The 5000-nt window shown below is 70.1% G+C and overlaps 1 non-coding gene across 1 annotated transcript; it reads right to left on the reverse strand.

Annotated features, from left to right (window-relative positions):
• Positions 1-3118: 3118 nt before the first annotated feature.
• On the reverse strand, positions 3119-3237 carry LOC135979214 (5S ribosomal RNA). The gene has a single exon (XR_010596539.1). It is a non-coding gene; the product is annotated as a 5S ribosomal RNA (ribosomal RNA).
• Between the last annotated feature and the right edge of the window lie 1763 nt (positions 3238-5000).

A 5000-nucleotide genomic window follows, 5' to 3' on the forward strand; every position in this document is an offset into this window, starting at 1 on the left:
CCCGCTGAATCTACTGGGTTGACCTGGCGGCCGGTTTGCTTTCCGGCCACCAGGTCAACCCATTGGATTCGACGGGTTGACCTGGCGACCGGTTTGCTTTCCGGCCACCAGGTCAACCCATTGGATTCGACGGGTTGACCTGGTGGCCGGTTTGCTTTCCGGACCGGATGTCACCCCACTCCCAGGGCAGCGCGGCAGTGGTGCTGAGGACCGCAGAGGGGGGGCTTAATAGTCGAGAGGGAGCAGGTCCGGGGGAGGCTTAATAGTCGTCCCCCGAGGACTCCGGGGGCCAGGCTTAATAGTCGTCCCCCCGGGCGCTCCAGGGGGAAAGCTTAATAGTCCTCCCCCGAGGATAGGCTTAATAGTCGCCCCCCGGCCAGTCCGGGGGAGGCTTAATAGTCGTTCCAGGGGAGGCTTAATAGTCATCCCCCGGGCAGTCCGCGGGAGGCTTAATAGTCGTCCCCCGAGTGCTCCGGGGGGCAGGCTTAATAGTCGTTCCCCAGGCAGTCTGGGAGAGGCTTAAGAGTCATCCCCCGACAGTGTGGGTGTGGGTGTGGGCGGGGGGGAGGCTTAGCAGTCGTCCCCAGGGCGGTCCGGGGGTGGGGGGAGGCCTCAGAGTCGTCCCTCCGAGAGCCGTGTCGGCGGCGGTGGCGGGTGTCAGGCTTTACGTCCAGCCTCCGGAGGGTGAGCGTCCTCGGACGCGATGCAGCCGCCGCAGAGAGGCAGCCTCCGAGGCAGGGAGCGGAGCACCGAGGCTGGGGAGTGGGGAGCAGGAGCCGGGGGGGAGGTGGGGGGCGTTCAGGACAACAGGTCAACCCCCTGGAAGCGGCTGTCAAATGTTCAACGTCCCCACTCGGCCACCAGGTCAAGCCCCGGGAAGCGGCTGTAAAATTCTCAAAGTCCCCACCGGGACAATAGGTCAAGCCCTGGGAGGCGGCTGTCAAATGTTCAAAGTCCCCACCGGGACAACAGGTCAACCCCCGGGAAGCGGCTGTCAAATTTTCAAAGTCCCCGTTCGGCCACCAGGTCAACCCGCTGAATCTACTGGGTTGACCTGGCGGCCGTTTTGCTTTCCGGCCACCAGGTCAACCCATTGGTTTCGACGGGTTGACCTGGCGGCTGGTTTGCTTTCCGGCCACCAGGTCAACCCATTGGATTCGACGGGTTGACCTGGTGGCCGGTTTGCTTTCCGGCCCGGGTGTCACCCCACTCCGAGGGCAGCACGGCAGTGGTCTTGAGGACCACAGAGGGGGGCTTAATAGTCGAGACGGAGCAGGTCCGGGGGAGGCTTAATAGTCGCCCCCCGGCCAGTCCGGGGGAGGCTTAATAGTCGTCCCCCGAGGACTCCGGGGGCCAGGCTTAATAGTCGTCCCCCCCCGGGCGCTCCAGGGGGGAAAGCTTAATAGTCCTCCCCCGAGGACTCCGGGGGCAGGCTTAACAGTCGTCCGCCCCGGGCGCTCCAGGGGGAAAGCTTAATAGTCCTCCCCCGACAGTGTGTGTGTGTGTGTGTGGGAGGGAGGCTTAGCAGTCTTGCCCCGGGCGGTCCGGTGGGGGAGGCTTAGCAGTCGTCCCCAGGGCGGTCCGGGGGTGGGGGGGGGGGGGAGGCCTCACAGTCGTCCCTCGGAGAGCCGGGTCAGCGGCAGTGGTGGGTTTACGTCCAGCCTCCGGAGGGTGCGCGTCCTCGGAGGCGATGCAGGCGCCGCAGAGAGGCAGCCTCCGAGGCAGGGAGCGGAGCACCGAGGCTGGGGAGAGGGGAGCAGGAGCCGGGGGCTGGGGCTGGGGGTGGGGGGCGTTCAGGACAACCGGTCAAGCCCCGGGAAGCAGCTGTCAAATGTTCCAAGTCCCCACTCGGCCACCAGGTCCACCCCAGTCTAGCAATGGGGTTGACCTGGCTGACGGCCGGTTAGTATCAAGGTAAACTCACCGTCGTCCACAGGAGGGCAGCTCTCAGGCCGGCCGGCTGCGGCTGACTCTGGGGCGGCGCCCGGTCCCGGCAGCGAGGGGCGGGGGGCGCGGAGCGAGACGGGGCTAACCGGGGGGGGGCGCCTCCTGCGACTTTGGGGGCCGCGGGTCGTCAGTGGCGTGCAGGCCGGGCCTCTCCCGGGGGATTCGGGGGGGCGGTCCTGCGGGCCGGGCGCAGGGGGCTCGAGCGAGCCCGGGCCGGTCCGCCCCGGGGCCGGGGTCTCCGCCTGCGGCTCAGGGGGGCGCGGGTCGTCGGGGGAGGAAGCCCGGGGGAGCCGCACACCGGCCCGCCAGGCCAGGCCTGGCCTGGATGGCCGCGGGGGGATTCGGGGCGGTCCCGCGGGCCGGGGGCCGGGCGCAGGGGAGGCGGGGGGGCCGAGCGAGTCCGTCCCGGGCCCGGGGCCTCCCCCTGCGGCTTTGGGGTCCGTGGGTCCCCGCTGGAGGAAGCCACTGGGAGCTGGACACCCGCCGTCCGTCCCGCCAGGCCAGGCCTGGCCTGGGTGGCCGCGGGGGGATTCGGGGCGGTCCCGCGGGCCGGGGGCCGGGCGCAGGGGAGGCGGGGGGGCCGAGCGAGTCGGGCCCGGGCCCGGGGCCTCCCCCTGCGGCTTTGGGGTCCGTGGGTCCCCGCTGGAGGAAGCCGCTGGGCGCTGGACACCCGCCGTCCGTCCCGCCTGGCCAGGCCTGGCCTGGGTGGCCGCGGGGGGATTCGGGGCGGTCCCGCGGGCCGGCGGCCGGGCGCAGGGGGTCCGAGCGAGTCCGTCCCGGGCCCGGGGCCTCCCCCTGCGGCTTTGGGGTCCGTGGGTCCCCGCTGGAGGAAGCCGCTGGGCGCTGGACACCCGCCGTCCGTCCCGCCTGGCCAGGCCTGGCCTGGGTGGCCGCGGGGGGGGATTCGGGGCGGACCTGCGGGCCGGCGGCCGGGAGGGTCCGGGCCAGTCCGCCCCATGCCCGGGGTCTCCCCCAGCGGCTTCGGTGGCCCCGGGGGGGGTCCTCCGCGGAGGAAGCCGGGTGGGTGGGGAGCCGGACCCCAGGCGCCCAGACCCGTGACCTGCGGCCGCGACCTCCGACTCGGCAGGAGCGACGAGGGGCTTTCCGGCCCGTCCCCCCCTCTCCTTCCCCCCCAGAAAAGGAGAGAGAGCTGACTCGGACCGGGAAAAGCTGCCTACGGCACCTGGGATTCCCAGGCGGTCACCCATCCAAGTACTAGCCAGGCCCGGGACGGTTTACCTTCCGAGATCGGACGGGATCGGGGGCGTTCGGTCCGGTATGGCCGTAGGCACCCGGCCCCGCGCCTCCTCGCCCGCTTTCCCCTGCCGACGCCCGGGCCTGCCGCACGGTGAGCCCCGGTCGGACTGCCCCCCCCCCCTGCGGCAGGGCCCCCGTCTCTCGCGGGCCCGGTCCTTTTTTCCTTTTCGAGCTCCGGGGCCCGGGCTGGCCGCCAGAGCCCCTCCGCCCGCCCTCCCCGGCGTCGGGGAAAATACTGTCCCGGACTTCCAGTGCGCCCGATCCTGTCAGCCGGGGGGTGGGGAGGGGCAGTCCCTCGCTGCGGCCGGGGAGGGTGAGCCCAGGGCGGCTTGCCTGCCGTGCGAGGCCCCTCTCGGCCACCAGGTCAACCCCGAGTCGAAAGGGCTGAAAAATTTTCAGAGTCCCCTCCCGGGCACCAGGTCAACCCGTGGAATCGGACGGGTTCACCTGCTGGCCGGTTCGCTTCCCGGGCACCAGGTCAACCCGTGGAATCGAAAGGGTTCACCTGCTGGCCGGTTTGCTTTCCGGCCACCAGGTCAACCCCTAGGGGTTTTAACGGGGGCACGCCCGGTGGCCTCTTTCCCGTCCGGTCACCAGGTCAACCCGGATCTCCCTCCTTCCCTGGGCGTCCCCTCCTCGGAGGCGTCAGGTTCCATTCCCCCCCCCCCCCCAGACTTCCAGGGGCCCGATCCAGTCGGCCGGGAGGCAGTCCCTCGCTGCGGCCGGGGAGGGTGAGCCCAGGGCGGCCTGGTCCATGTCTCTAGTGGGCCCGATCCTTTTTTTTTTTTTCGAGCTCCGGGGCCAGGCCCGCCCGGGCAGCCCTCCTCGGAGGCGTGGGGCGATTTCCCCCCGCCCCCAGACTTCCAGGGGCCCGATCCTGTCGGCCGGGAGGCAGTCCCTCGCTGCGGCCGGGGAGGGTCAGCCCAGGGCGGCTTGCCTGCCGTGCGAGTCCCCTCTCGGCCACCAGGTCAACCCCGAGTCGAAAGGGCTGAAAAATTTTCAGAGTCCCCTCCCGGGCACCAGGTCAACCCGTGGAATCGAACGGGTTCACCTGCTGGCCGGTTCGCTTTCCGGCCACCAGGTCAACCCGTGGAATCGAAAGGGTTCACCTGCTGGCCGGTTCGCTTTCCGGCCACCAGGTCAACCCCTAGGTTTTAAGGGGGGGGGACGCCAGGTGGCCTCTTTCCCGTCCGGTCACCAGGTCAACCCGGATCTCCCTCCTTCCCTGGGCGCCCCCTCCTCGGAGGCGTCAGGTTCCATTCTTTTTTCCAGACTTCCAGGGGCCCGATCCAGTCGGCCGGGTGGCAGTCCCTCGCTGCGGCCGGGGAGGGTGAGCCCAGGGCGGCTTGCCTGCCGTGCGAGTCCCCTCTCGGCCACCAGGTCAACCCCGAGTCGAAAGGGCTGAAAAATTTTCAGAGTCCCCTCCCGGGCACCAGGTCAACCCGTGGAATCGAACGGGTTCACCTGCTGGCCGGTTCGCTTCCCGGGCACCAGGTCAACCCGTGGAATCGAAAGGGTTCACCTGCTGGCCGGTTCGCTTTCCGGCCACCAGGTCAACCCCTAGGTTTTAAGGGGGGGGACGCCCGGTGGCCTCTTTCCCGTCCGGTCACCAGGTCAACCCGGATCTCCCTCCTTCCCTGGGCGCCCCCTCCTCGGAGGCGTCAGGTTCCAGTCTTTTTTCCAGACTTCCAGGGGCCCGATCCAGTCGGCCGGGAGGCAGTCCCTCGCTGCGGCCGGGGAGGGTGAGCCCAGGGCGGCCTGGTCCATGTCTCTAGTGGGCCCGATCCTTTTTTTTT

This window comes from Chrysemys picta, unplaced genomic scaffold (genome assembly GCF_011386835.1).
Source record: "Chrysemys picta bellii isolate R12L10 unplaced genomic scaffold, ASM1138683v2 scaf722, whole genome shotgun sequence".
NCBI lineage: Eukaryota > Metazoa > Chordata > Testudines > Emydidae > Chrysemys > Chrysemys picta.